Here is a 15,817-nt window from a genome sequence, read left to right on the forward strand (position 1 = left end):
AAGTTCTTCCTAAGCAGAACTATCTCCCACAACTACCCTTAGTTTTAATGTTCCCAAATTTATCCTATTGTTTCTGGTTAGAATCTGGAAGAATTTCATCTTGTTCTTTGTTCACAGAATCTTAGAACTGGAGGGAAACTTCCAGAATGTCTAGTCCATCTTCCCAGGTTTTCAGACCAGGTTTTTCCCTGGTCTTACTTAGCAGAACTGGAATCAAAGCTCATGTCTTCTGATTCCTAGCCCAAATCTTTCCAGCTCTATGATGTTCAAGGACCCTGAGTGTTTTCACTTATTATTGTCAAGTTCTGTGACTTGACTTCTTCTTAGAATGTGCCACTTGGATGTCCCTGTCTCCACAATGCCCTAGTTGGTGAGTTTCTCTTTACAGTGATGGAACCCTTGAATAGATAAAGACTTGAGAGGCACTGATTGGTTCCTTCACTTCTTGAAGCCAGGAATGGGTGATCTTCATCTTGGTAGCTCTAAGCTGAGAACCATTCCTAGAACTAAGAAGATTTTCCATAAATAATCCTTGAAGGAATGAATGAATAATAAAAAAAAATCTGTCTTACAACCCTGTGTGAACTATGAGACATGTAAAAAATGGAAAAAGATTTACTGCCAACATGAAAATGTAATCTTGAAGCTGAAAACACAGGTGGGAAGTAGCAATGTAAGAAACTATATTTAATTGCCAGAATCCGAGTGCTGTAAAAGTTCAGAAATGAAAAACTAATATAGCCAGAGTCTATATAAGTAGTGTGGATAGAGTCAACACCAGTATATGTGGTAGAAAATAGGAAATGTCTCTAGTTTGAAGGGCATATCTTGACAAAGGAGAAATAAGGGAAAAAAGTGTTTTTCAACAGAGAAAATAGAGGAAAAATACCAGGAACTTAGGGATGGGAGAGGGAAAGAAAGCAGAAATTGCTTGACTAATTTAAGTCATTTCATGAATAATAGATTCATAGCTTTTAATTCATGGTTTAAGACTGTAAATCATTTTGTTATGTGGGTTTTAAGAGCATCCCATGAATGTGCCCCAGGGCCTATAGTCTTACTACTGAGACGTTTACTAAGTAGGGCAAATAATTTTTCCAATTAACTAATTTATTATAAGCTAAATTCTCATTAATTTTTAGAATTGGATTGGGAGGGTCAAATGTAGTTCTTTACTCATGATTCAGAACATAAGGTCACTACTTAACTTAGTAAGTATTGAGGTTTTTTCAGTCACAAGTCTGCTTGGGGGGCTCAGTTGGTTAAACATCCATCTCTTGATTTCAGCTCAGGTCATGATTTTGGGGTCTTGGGATAGAGCCCTGCCCAGCGTGGAGTCTGTTTAAGATTCTCTCTCCCTCTCCATCTGCCCCTCTGCCCACTCTCTCTCTCTAAAAAATATAAAAATAAAATAGATATATTTTTTTCAGTCACAGTTGGAGCATCTCTTTAGAGAAGACTGGACATTGGATAACTTCATACTGAGGCTTGCCCACTCTCAGGGTCTGGGTTATTCCTGAAGATGACAGCGCTCCCCGCTCCATAGGCTTCATTTTCCCCATCTGAAGAATGAAAATCCTGTCCTCAGACTTGCTTCTCCTTTGGAACAGAGGAAATTCATTGGGCTGAACATCAGAAAGCCTGGGCTCTGATTCTGCCCACATACTTGGAACAATGAAACTCAACTGCCCACAGCCACAGTCTCCTCCTGTGCTCAATCAGAACTATATTCAGGGGGCTACTTTCTCTCAGAATTTACATATTTAGTTAAGGCTTTCTGGTTGTAAGCACCAAAGGAGTTCCCTGAAAGATAGAATTGGAAGCTAGAAAGAAGTCACATAAGCGGGCTTCAGAAAGGGGAAGAGTAGGCAGGGTCGAGGTTCAGAGGATCGAGAGGTAACCCCTTACTCCCTCAGCATTTCCAAGGGGTGCATGTCACACCATTGGAGCATCAACTTCCTATGACCAAGCATTTGATTGTCTGGTACTCACTCCTGGGCAAGAGATGGCCTCCAAGCCCAGTTAGGCCTTGCCAGTGCTCTTTTCCTGGAGGTAGAACTTCAGAAAAAATGACTGACAGAATACAAAAGTAATGAGATAAGCTATCAGGGGAGTCAAGGCAAATTTTAAGGAGCAGGTCCAAGGTCTTATCTGCGAGAGACCCTAACATGTATTTTCTTTCTTTCTTCCTTTTTCTCTCTCTTTCCTTTTTTTGAGGGGACACACCACAGGACAGGAGGAATGTCATCAAAACTAAAATGTACATAGAGAGGAGCCCAGAGGCACACACAGAAGATGGTGACACACGTGCATGGACACAGGACCCATGTACACACAGAGACAAGCCCAGGGGCACAAGATACACAGATATACAGAGATACACATAGAACCAACATACCTCCCCATCCAGCAGGTGCACAGTTGTGGGAACACCAGACACACACAGATATATACACGGGATAGGAACACACCCACGGAGACATGCCAGGCTCACAGTCTCAGGGACACACAGACACTCAAAGGTCACAGACAAATAGAGTAAAATGCTAAGGGACATAAGTCAACTAGAGATAAACAAATGGAATATGATTTCACTCATGTAAAATTTAAGAAACAGCACAAATGGACAAAGAAAGAGACAAACCACAGCAGCAAAAACCCAGACTCCTAAATATAGAGCACACACCAGCGGTTGCCAGAGGCGAGGTAGGTGGGGGGATGGGTGACATGGATAAAGGGGATTAAGAGGGTACTCAGCTAACATCTACTTTCTTCCTCAGGATATGCAAAACTTTTGCTAGAAACAGTAACTAGATTTGGCTTTAGGGAATGTTCTTTCCCCATCAGATACAGCTTTGGAAATGTTATAGCAATCTCTCACTGCAGAAAAGCCACCTGAAACTTAGTGGTTGGCTGAAGACACAACCAAGACATTGCCCGTGATTCTTAGCATCAGGACTCCGGGCAGGGCTCTGTGAGGATGCCTTCTCTCTGCTTCACGTGGTGTGTCAGCCACAGAGGCTCCACTGGGACTGGGGCATCCACAGTGACCTCTTGTAAGCCGGGCAGCCAGTGCTGGCTCTCCACTGGGAGCCCCAAACCTCATCCGTGCTGAGTTTCTTCCTTTCTCCAGCCTGCATCCCTTCGCCAATCCCCATCTCAGTCCCTGCTTCTAGGAAGCTTGGCCCCTGTCCCTGGATTTCCGTGTCCTCACCCCCACATGATGGGGATGCAGCTGAATTATATGTCAAGCCTCCTCAGGCTGGGCTTGGGCATGCTGGTCTCTCGTCTTCCATTCTCTCCTCCTCCCTGAGTGAAGGGGGAGTTTTCTCCAGATCCTGAAATCCAGAATGTCAATGGGCATTAGAAAGCTTCTAGTCTTCCAAGTCACATAGATCTAAATTACTTCTGGCTCTGAGGCCGTAGACCTGCTCCTTAATTTCTCTGAGCCCTACTTTCCTCATCAGGACAATGGGGATATCCATATCTATCTCAGAGGATTGTTATGAGAATTAACAGGAAAAAAAAAAAGAAAAACATGTGGGGCACAACTAGAGGACCTCGCACACAGAAGGTGCTTAATAAATGTTATTTCCTCTTTCTTCTTTTGCTCTAAGACTCCATTACTTTATTACATTCCCCCAGGAAGAAAAAGATTAATAATCCCGGTACCATGTATTTTTCCCTGACATACGTGGCTTGAGGGGTAACATTGCTTAAATGACGTCCTTGGGGAGCACAGTGCCTTGGTGTGAAGTGTCAGCTACTGAGATTTGATCCTGACACCTAACCCAGGGCAATGGTAGGGTCTTGGGACCCATGATTCCTTAGTTGTTTAAAAGGAATAAAAATTACATTATTTTTGTTTTGTTTTGTTTTGTTTCCAAGGTCACAGGACTTAATTCAAAAAAATGAGAAAAGGGATTTCTAGCTTTCTCAAAAGAAGCCCATGCCTACCAACCTCATTCCTGCCGCAATTTGGGCAGAGAAGGATGAAAGTCAAAAGCTATTCAGACTCCAAGTTGGAACTTCATCGAATGATTTACCTATTTGCTTCCGAGTCAATAAAAGCTCGGCACTAAACCTCAGAAATGAAAACCACAAATTTGTTCACTTATTTTACTACCAGTCTCTCAGCTTTTATGTCCCCTAACTTAAAAGCCTTTTCTAAGTTCCCACATTTTTAATGTTTGCCAATAAAAGTGAGCTTGACTTCTTCCTACAGGTAGCAAGCCACGGTTACATTTAAGCGAGGGTTCTGAGCTCCTGGCTCCATGGCTGAACTATGCAGCCCTGGTACCATCCAATGTTAAGAAGGGCCATCGAGAGCTGTTTTCCGTAATACGTCTCATGGAGATGCTGCTTTCTCGCTTACACAGCTTGCCTGAAAATTGGAGTTTCCTTCCTTCACTAGAGAGCCACAAACCCTAATTGTTCAATTAATTTTACAGTGAGACAGCATGGGATTCACAAGGGTGTTGTAGGATCATTTGTTAAGCACCACGTTTCACATATGAGATAGTGACTTGAACCAACTTTCAAAGCATTTAATTTTATTTACATTCATTGCAGATTTGCTTGGCAAGTGAGATGGCATGCGGCAACCTAGAGGTCAGGGAAATGTAAGAAATCACTTAAACTGCAGAGAATTTGTGGACTGGCACAAGGGTTTGTGTATGATTTATATTCTTGTGTTCATAATTTCAGGAACCTTCATGCTTAACTCTCTGCTCTACTTGAAGACAACACATAGAAAAATAAATGAAAAGGGGAACTTATATATTTAACCTCACTAATAATCAAATAAATACTACTTGAAATAACTGCAGTATTTCTGTCCATTAATTTGGCAGATTTATATCATGTGGGGAGAGTCTGCGGAGCTGGGCATCACCATACCCTTGTGATGTGGGATTTAATGGGGAATAGCCATTGGGGAGGGCGGTTTGGCATTCTGTGTCAAAACCCTTGAAAAGAAAACCTTTGACCCAGTTGCATTTCAGTAATTAACTTTACAGAAATCTGCAGACATAGTCAATGATCTTTTGGCAAACCTATTACAAAAAGTATCATCCTGAACAATAAAAACTAGAAAGACATGACCAACAGCAAAACAATTAGTTTGATAACCTGTGACACATCTGTTTAGTGACATACTATACACCTGCCATCAGAGGAGATGAGAAGTGTTATTATGAGAAAAAGAATTACATAAGGCCACAGTATGGTAGCCATTTTATGTCAAATAAATGTGTATATGTAGATATGTAGATATTTCTAGGTGGGTATACATATATTTATGTATGTATATAGATGTGTATATTTATTCATGTATGTGTGTGAGCTTAACACATTATCTTTTTCCTAGACCATTCATGAAACTCACCTTCCTGCTTCCATTTAATTTCACTCTAGTTAATTCTCTATAAAGCAGTGACAGTGACCTTTTTTTCTTTTTAGGATTTTATTTATTATTTATTTTAGAGAGAGCACAGCAGGGGGAGGAGCAGAGGGAGAGGGACAAGCAGACTCCATGCTGAGCCTAGAGCCCAATGCAAGGCTTGATCCCATGACCCTGAGATCATGACTCCAGCTTGACCGACTGAGCCACCCAGGAGCCCCAGGAGTGACCTTCTTAACTAGACCATAGCTCTGCCTTGCTCTGAATCTCTTATTCCCTCTTTCTACATTTAGAATAAAGCTAAACTCTTTACCAGTACCTTAAGGGCCATGTGTGTCTCCTTCCCATCTATCTGTCCTCATCTCTTTAACCCATTGTCTCTGTGTCCGTAGAACGATGAGTGTACAAAACAGCTCCAATACTTTGAGTGACATGCCAAGCTACAGGTGCACTGTTCTTCAGGTATGTTGAGTCAGAGATGGACAAAAACATGAGAGAACTAGATGACAACTGACTCCGTTCCTCTCCACTGTCCCCAAGGACTCAGTGGTGACCTGCAGTGGGGCTGGGATCAGGGCGGAGGAAGAGGAACAGAGGCCAATAACCTTATGATCTCTATTCTCAACTTGCTCCTCCAGCTGGCAGGAAATCTCAGGGGGATTGTTAAAATCAACTTTTAAAGACCTTATGGGTCTGCTTTGAAGAATGTAGCCTGAGGGTGTTCATTTATGTCATCTTTCTGCTATGGATAAAATCTTATTTAGCTAACATTACTTTCCACAAGTTCCCTGACATTTTCAAGTCAACTATTAATATGAACAAGGTACCATTTTTTGTTTTCTAAAGCTCCATTTATTTCATATTTGGGCTTTTGGTCCAAACAAGCTCACCTTGTTGAGTATTTGCTAAGTAAGGAAGGAGGAAAGAAAGAAAGAAATACAGATCTTTACTTAAATTTCCCATAGTCTTACCAACCAGAGATAAATAGGCATATATAATTCCAGTCACATATTTGTAACTGTGAGTACAGATATGTATATTCCACACAGCTTACATGTGCGTATAGAGAGAGAGGATCATGTGTACGGATCAGAATGGGGTCATAAGGACACATAAGGACTTCCCATTTATAGGCTAGTACAGACTCCATAGAAAAAGTCCAGCAAGGTCATCAGGCTGATTTTTCAGTTTTTCTTTAACTTTTCTACATTTTCCCAGAAGGATCTTTCCCTAGCCTCCACTGTAATGAATGGGCATAAAGGACAAAGGCCTAGCTAGACACTGACCAAGGCTAAACTTTACTTTGAAAAGCCAAAAATTTACATCTTGATTTAGCCAAATGGAATATGCTCCACAATTTCCAAACTCTGACATTTTGCTTGTGCTTCACCTTCTGCCTAGACCACCTTCCCCATTCACTTTTTGCACATTAAATCGTATCTTTCTCTAAAAGTCCATCTCAAGTGACCTCTCTACACGGTTGTCTTTTCTGGTCCGAATGCCATGCCTTTTCTTTGTATTTCCTTCCGAAGATTTACTGTAAACTGGTGTCAGTGGATTCTCTGCCTGACATTCCCCTCCACAGCATGGCAAAAGCCCCTTTGCGCTGCCCCTCAGAGCATCACCAGCCTGAGGAGAACCAAGCTTCCATATTCCAGAGTTTACCTTTTTTACATGTTGTGTTAGATTTAGGTGTGAGAGGGACCAAGAAAAAAATTACTAAGGGGCTGGATAGAGACATAGGACCTACCTTGCTGGGGAGGGACTAGTCTCTGGTGAAGAGAGACCAGCGAGCAACACCTGTGTGTGTGTGTGTGTGTGTGTGTGTGTGTGTGTGTGTGGCTTCCCAGCCTCTGGGTTAACTGCTAAAGGAAGAAATTCATTATTGGAAACACTAAATTATCAACACTTATGAGGAATCAGCCCTAGCATGAAGTACTTAACCTACATCATCTTGTATAATCCTTCAAAAAAATCACAGGGATAATCAATCCCATTTTAAAGATGAGGCAACTGAGGCTCAGAAAGGTTAAGTACTTTTTCAAGTTCACTTCACTAAAAAGCAGCAACTTGGGAGGTAAGCCCAACTTTATGAGCTTCTGAGCCCCGGTCTTAACCATTTCATCGCCCTGCCTCCCAGCTGAGATGGTGGTGGCGGAGGTTTGGCACTGTGTCCCTAAAAGAGGTACGGTGGGAAGTAACCTGATGCAAGAGAAGCAGTGGTGGGCCTGGAGCAGGACATCCGTCTTCTGCAGGGTGGTGGGTGTGTGATTGTGCACATGCGTGTGCGAGGGTGTGAGTGTGCATACTTGTGTGCACGTGGGGGGGTGTGGTGCATGCGCGCGCGTGTATCTTAGGGGAAGACAGGTGGCAGAGTCCCTGCAGCAGCTCTTCCTGACACTTTATTAAGGTACACACCTACTTCCTGAGGACACGACCCAGGAGACCCATGAAGAGTATAGCAAGTGAGAGCAGAGTTTGGGATTCATTTGGCTCTGGTCCAGTGACGACGGCTGTCAGGCATTTGGTGACTTCAACAGGAAAGAAGGTCTGACCAGGGAGACAGGGGAAGTCGGAGGGCCGCTGTACAGGGAAGCTGCTAGCTTGTGCCTGAGCCAGGAGCCATTGACCCCGTGGGCACTGAAGCAGGGAACACCCCACGGTCCCCAGGAAGCTACTGGAGAGAAGGGATTGTGGGGGTGGGCAAGAACTCTGGATCTTGCTGCTGAGTTGGTGAGTTGAGCTTATTAAATCACTAGTTCTGTGTGATGCTCACCATTTACTCTGTGCTTCTTAGTCCTTGATATTTGGGTTTCTTGTGCTGCCAGGCTCCGCGTGATTATCTCTATTAAAAGAGGGGAGAGGCACCAGGGTGGCTCAGTGGGTTAAGCCTCCCACACTTGATTTCTGCTCACTGATATCAGGGTGGTGAGATCAAGCCCCTAGTCAGGCTCCATGCTGAGGGTGGAGTCTGCTTGGGATTTTCTGCCTCTCCCTCTCCCTCACCCCCCACCCCCCATGCAAGCTCTATCTCTCTCTCTCTCTCTCTAAAATAAATAAATCTGTAAAAAATAAATTAAAAAAAAATAAAAGCATGGAAAACCCCCTACTCTCCATGCAGTTTACTTTGGAACATAAGAGAATAAAGATTCCAGCATGGCCTCACCGCCTTGCACACACTTTGTGCTGGTAGTCACGGTTGGGAGGAGGAAAGCCCTCTAACTTTGACCTTGAGCAAAGCCTAAAAAATTAATCAGAGGTTTGGGAGGTTGTCAAAGCAAAGCTGAAGTGGAGAACACACAGACTGCTCATTGGGTCCAAGAAAACATATTAATTCTTCCACCATGAAACAGAAAAGATGGGAGACGATAAAACACAGGAGGCTAAGTTGCTACCAAAAATATTAATAGGAATTTTGAATGTTTCCTCTGGTCAACTGATAGGACAAGGCTTTATGGCCCTGGGACATGAAGAAAAAGGAAGATAGAAGAAAGATCTTAGTAGAAAGAGTAAAAGCAGGCCCCCTAACAGTGAAGACGGAGAGCTGGGGCCTCAGGAGGAAGATGTCAGCAGTAAGGGTCTTTTTCTAAATATGAAAGCCGATGAACTTAATATTATTGTCTGGCATTGTGTTTAAGTTGTGTGTTACAGTGCACTTTTGCAACATGTATGAATTTCAGAAGTTATACAGTCAAATGCACAAAAAAAACCCTTCAATATTTTTTTCTAAAATAAAAAAAAAACAAAACTATATTTTCTTGAGCTTCCATTTCACTGAGGGCCAGAAATGTAGTCTAATTCAGTTTGGTTATCAAGAGAGAAAAAACAGTTTTGCCTCATCTCTCCATCTCTCTCTCTCTCTCTCTCTCTGTCTCCCTCTTGATTTGCATCTAAGTTTCAGGGGAATTAGGAAGCTTCAAATCACCAGGACAGTAGAAACACTGCATCTGTAGGAACTACATTTGGTTGCAAGTAGGAGAAAATTCCATTAATTAGTGCATCATAATAATCAAGTACGTCTTTTGCCTTATATGACAAAAACTAGAGTCAGAGTCTAGGCTTGATAGGAGGCTCCATGAGGTCATCAAGGACCCAAGGACTTTCTTTTTCCTAGCATTGTGAATTTTGTCCCCATGCATGTCTTCTGCTTCACCTTCAGCATCTTGTGTCCACTCCAGGAAGAAATAAGAGGAAGAGCAAAAGTTAATTAATTAATTAAAAATAAAAGCATATCTTAGCTGACTCAACAGGTTTGGGGAAAAATTTCACATACTCTGCTTACATCTCAGCAGCCTGAATGGTGTCTCACCGTCGCTCCAAACTTTAACAAAGTTTGAAAATGTAATTTTTTTTTTTTAACATCTCAGAACAAAGCAGTTGTGTGGTACTAAAGACCTAATGGAACAACAAACAACAATAACAACTACATTAACAACAAAAACCTAATGGCTATTAGCAGGCAACCGGCCGTGTCTCTCGGGTCATCAGCTGTCCACACCAGATGGATTTTGTGCAGGAGACTGGCTGGTTGGAAGGGCTGCTGATGTGGAGCATCTAACACCCAAAGAGACCTAAGTGCCTTGTTTTAAAAGCTGCTCATTTGGGTAAATAAAACCTCAATAGTGTTCAGCGTACTCTCTTCTATTCTTACTCTTGGGACCTGGGCACTGCATTAGCATTTGCAATTTACTAAAGACCAGAATAGATCTAAATCCCATGGAAAACAAATTGCTCCCTCACTTGTTACTCTCAGATAAATGTTGGTGTTTAGTTAACCCCAGCACTTCAAACAACACTGTGAATTCTCTGTCTCTGAGCAGTGGAATCTTGATGATGTCCTTTTGTTCTGGAATGGGAGTTTCTCCGGTCAAAAAAGACACAAACACATCACCTGTTTTGTTCAGCTTTTGAAAAACAGGTCTCCAGATAATTTAAAAATAAAATGAAGTTGCTCCTGCCCTCTGTCAAGGTCAAAACCTGATCTGAAAACAAATGAATCACGATTCTTGTTCAGGGTCTGTAAGTTTGCACCACGTTTCGTGAGTTTCTCTTTGGCAAAGTGACTGTTTGGGCTCCTTTAGGATTCTCAGGCAGACTGACTGCCTTTTCAGACATCCAGCAACCTCTTCTGATTAACACTGGACGTGCAGTGCGTTTGGAGAATCCTCCCTTAAGACACTGATGTCTGCAGATCTTGGCCTGTGACAAAAGGGATGATGGTTCAGGGAATGGATTAAAAAAATATATATGTATCACTCTGAGAGCTTTGAAAGGAATAGGATTCCTCTAGGACTTGAGAGACTAAAGCAGCTACCACTGACCTCTTCTCAGTCACAGACCTCTCTGAGAAGCCTGTCAAACCTACAAGTCCTCTATTCAGACACATGGTGCCTTGGGCTCCTTTTTAGTGCATTCTTTCAGGGGAAGCTAATGACGATTTCTGCTGAGGTTAACATCCCTTGCTCCATGAAGATAATTGTTGGGTTGGTAGAAAGTGTGGCCATGCCTTTCCTCTCACAGCAGAATTTGGGGTGCAGTAGGGAAGACAGGCTGAGAAACAGCAGTAAGAAACACGCTGACTTCTTCCCACATGGCTTCTCATCTGCAAAGCTGGGGATCTCACCCCCTGCTGTAGTCCTGTCCAATCTCAGATGTGTAGACAGAGCCTGGCACTTTGTCAGCTCTGTTCTTTCCGGTGGGGTCTTGATCTAGGAACCAGATCAAGGAACCATGCTCTTATGAACAAATCCCTGCCATATATTCTATTTTCAGGCTTGAATTTCATCTTTTGCCTTGATGCCTTGAATTGCCATCTTTTCCCTTTCGGAGTCCTGTCCCCAAGGTATGAATGGGTTTTGGATTTTTTCTCTCAGCCCACTTCTAACCTTTCCTTGCTGTTGGCTCTGATTATAGGCTGATTATGTTCATAATGTTTTCGAATGACTCTGGGAGAGAGTGTCAGCAATGAGCAATGGGCTTCTCTTAAGTCCTCTGGAGTTTTTCAGGTTCAAGTTCATCAGTGAAATAGGTGCCCTTCCAATACCTTTGTACCTTCTATATTTTCCTTTGTGAAACATTATTTTGTCAGATTCTATTAGATGCAAGGTCATATCTACTGTCTTTAAAAGAAGTTTATGCTCTAATGGGACCAAAAGAGAAATATAATGTGAGATGCATCATAAAACTAAGATAAACAGTGAGGAGAAACTGTGATACACAATTCTAAGAGGGGGAAAAAAAATACCTGGCTTTGAGCCAAAGGGTCTAGGAAGTCAGGGATTTGAGCAGAGTTCTGATAGATGGTGATGTTTCCTATGGGACAGCAATTCTCAATCTTCTCATTTATAGACCTTTGAGAATCTGATGAAATGGGGAGGAAAAAGGCTGAAAAGGTCTTTGAGAGCTGTGGTAAAACCAGCTCAGAATTAGGTCCTGGATTGTGGCCACAAAATTGGAGTGACCTGGACAAGTCCTTTTTCAAGATGTGTCTTGATTATTGTGTCTATAAAATGGCATTGTAGGGGATATGATTAGATGATAATTCAGGTCTTCGCTTTAAAATTATATAATTTTTAAATTCTGTCTAGTTCATCACCCTAGATACTTAGGTTATTTCAAAGAAATTACACATTTTCCTATCAAAAGACAAAAGTAACTCTTCTACCTCATCCAAAAAATCATAAAATTATTGGAAAGAGTATGATACACACACTGGGATTTTAAAGAACCTAGTATTTTACACATGTTTGAAGGAATTACCCTCAGTAATAAAGTTCAACCTTTAGCGAGCAATTAATATGTGCTAAGTAATTCACTAAGTGCATTGTGTACGTTGTATCGTTTAATCTTTGCCTGAAATTAGTGGATTAGGTGCTATTGTTATCATTCCTATTTTACAGTTGAGGAAACTGAGGCTTGGAGAGATTAAGTTACTTTGCAGAGAATCTCAGTTTGGATTTGAAGTCAGGCCTTCTGACTCTACAGCCTAAATACCGTATTGCAGCTGTGGCTAGTTTTTCCGGTGAAGTGAGATTTTTCCTCAGTGCTTTATGCCATTTCTCAGGTCCCAGATACTGTGAAAATCCCATGAACTGCCAGTCTGTAAGCTTTCATCAAAAAGGCCAAATACACCCCCCACACACATGCCCTTAGAAATGTGCACATATAGATACATTCAGAATCCGAGAAACTCTTCTGAAAGCCATTGCACAGACTGAAGTTCTCCTGCTGAAAGCCGAGGATCGCTGGAGCAGACTCTGGAAGGACTGGCTGAGATTAGCCAAGGGCAGAGAGGACGCACCTCGTCTACCTTTTTGGAAGAAGGGAAGGCCTGGCTGCTCCTTCAAACAGGGGTAGAGTCGGCAGAGGGCGCTGGTACAAGACCGCCCCAGGAGAGAAGGTCCGCCCGGTGAGGCTGCTGACGTGCCACTGTACGAGGGACAATGACATCGGGACTCATTGTGTCCACGAAAACAAGATCATCCTTCTCCAATCACTCTTTATTTGCCACAGATCCCCTCGGCTTGTCCCCCAGTACAGGGCCCCCTCGAAAGGGACCTAGGCCTGGCAAAAGCAGTTCTAGAAAACGGCATTCCTTTCCCGTGCTCACTCTTCACAGCGAGGCGCCGCGTCAAATTCAACCGAGCGTTAACAAACGCGCCAAAGGTAAAGACCCTCCAACGACGTGTAGAAACTCCAGCTCGGCTTCGTCTTTCACTGAAGAGAGAGCCCTTAGACATGAAGACGGACTGTGTGTCAGAGTAAGCTACGCCCCGCTTCCCCCGCCGCTTCTCTCCTGGCTGTTGGTGAATGTTTGGTCCGCCGGGACGAGGCCGTCGGCGAGGGAAAGGTGACGCCGTTCGTCCACGAGGGGGAGACTCGCGCTCACTGATGGCCTCGACCGGCGACGCGGCCGGCCCCTGCCTGCCGATGCGAGCTGGGACTGGAGATGACCGCCCGGGCTCCTGTGCTCGGGTTCCTTCGCTACGCAGGGCGTCTGAGTTTGATCAACAAGATTTTTGTACTTGATGGTCAACTCTCATGTTCAGAAGCTCTGAGGATGGGAGTAAGGACGATTATGCAAATAATCCAGTGCTCCCCTCCCCCCGCCCCCGCAACACAGCCTCGGTTTTCCCAGGGCCCTGTGAGCTGAGCGGCTCTAACTGGACCCCGGGGGCGCCCGCAGCCGGCGCCTGGTTTAGAGACCGCGCAGCTGCAGCCCCGCGAGCTCCAACGTGGGCAGGGCAGCCGACCCAAAATACGCGCTCTGCAGCCGGCCCCGCCGCTGCCTTTTTTAGCTTGTTTGCGGCCAGGCTGACTCACACAGCTAAGACAGCAAAATGTACCTGAGGTGACGCCTGGCGGTATTCAAATATCCCTAGTTTCTTTTCTATTTTTTCTCTCCTCTCCATCACCTCTGCCAACTTACGCCTCCTGCCCCGGGGCCGCCTTGGCCATGGCCTGTCCTGCCATTGGTTCTCGGCGGTGAGGGAGTTGCGGGCTCCGACCTTGTCAAGGTGACTCCCCAAGTTCGTGCATTTTCTGAGTGACGTGCATTCACATGAGGTCTGGAATGTTGTCTCTCCTATCAAGATGTGCAACAGTCACACATACACACACCCTTCGCTGAGTTTCATTTTGCTGGCTTCGAAAGTCATTTGAATTGGAAGAGTTTTCTTTGTTAAACCGGAAGGTGGAGGAACTGAATGGTACCTAATGTTCCCACCATCCTTCCTCCTCCCTGGATTTGAATTTGTAGTGGGCATATGCAGGGAAAGAATACCCAGGGAGCTTATCTTCATTTTCTTTTTTTGCCCTTCAGAGGTCCTCTTTGATTCAGAAGAGGGGAGACTATCCTTACATGCCACTAGGCTCCATATCCGAGGACACCTTCCTAATTTAACATCTACCTGAAAGCAATAAACCCTTATTTTTTAAAAGTTGTTTTACCCTGATGCCAATAGTAGGTATTTTGCCTTCTAAGAAAAGAAGTGTAGTTTGTGTTGGTGGGGAAACACACCCTGTCGGCCGCTGCTTTCCCGTTGCAGAGAGGAGAAGAGGCTGGGGGGAGACCGTCTACCAAATGGGGAGCATTGACAGGTGTGGAAGACCGCAGAGAAGCCCCGAGCTGAATGTGGGTATAAGGGCGGGAGAGCGGGGTACTGTTCTTCCATGGGATGCATTTAGGTAGGTGTGCTCTGAAGGGAGGTGGCGTGGAGGGGGTTGGAAGAGGAGAGAATAGAGCGTGGATAGTGGAGTGTCCGAAAGCCAAAGTTCATAGGGACTCTAAGCTGTAAACTTCCTCTCTCTCCCCCAAACCGTCAGTCAAGTCTGTAGGGTCAGGAGTGTTCTGTTGATAATTTTTAAAATGGAAACCAAGAAAAGTGTCTAAGTCCCATTTTTCACACGTGTTCATTCTTTCAAGCAAGTAGTTCTTGAACATCTCCAGTGAAGCAGGTTTTATTCTAGGAGCTGGTGATACAAGGGTGAACCAGGCAATAGAAGATTCCTACCATCTTAACCCTTGCCTTCTGGTGGAGGGTGGGGAGACAATAAACAAATGAACAGAAGTAAACAAGATGGTTTTAGAGAGCACTCAGTCCTGTGGAGACTCACAGAGCAGAGCTGGTTACAGAGTAACGGACAGGGAAGAACGCGTCTGTGTCAGTATCCAGTCAGGAGAATGGAAACCACTCCAGGATATTCAAACAAGAGAACTTTGATACATGGCATTTATTATAAAGTTATGGGAAGGCCTGGAGGAACAAAGGGAAGATTTTGCCTATGGGAGGCAAGCAGGAGATTGGAAGAGGGGGAGGGGAGAAGGTATGTCTCCTGCGTTTGGGAGAGACTTCGGTGGTGGCAGCAGCTTTGTGACAGCTCCTCAGGCATCACAGTTCCAGACAACAGCAGAAGACTTCGACCTTGGCTTCTCCATCTGATGGGTGATAGCAGTTTCTTGTTCTTTATCTCTAGGTGCCTCCCCACAGAGGCGTGGGACTGGCTTGAAATTCTGTAGACAGCAGGTTCCTGTTCAGTTTCCACAAAGCCAGATGACAATTCTAGCCTCCTCACACATGCCCTATAGGAGAAAGAAAGATTTTTTTGTTTCTTAAAAAAAAAAAAAAAAAAAAGCAGAGAGACTCTAGAATAAGAGACACTACACCATGTGAGGGCCAAAAATAGGAGGGTTTGGTGCCAGTCTGCAAATGGGATGGAAATCCTCAGGATGCCTTCCCTGGGCTGCTTCCAGATCGCTGGTACATGGACATGACCCCACTGCCCTTCCTCAGATACAGGGTTACTTACATTCATGTTCTGTCAGATCCTGGGCATTTGATGCTGACATTCAAGGGCACCCCAGTGAGAAGGCAAGCCGTTATCATTTCTTTACACTCCATGCATCTGTTAAATTGC

Source organism: Lutra lutra, chromosome 11, assembly GCF_902655055.1.
Source record: "Lutra lutra chromosome 11, mLutLut1.2, whole genome shotgun sequence".
Taxonomy (NCBI): Eukaryota; Metazoa; Chordata; class Mammalia; order Carnivora; family Mustelidae; genus Lutra; species Lutra lutra.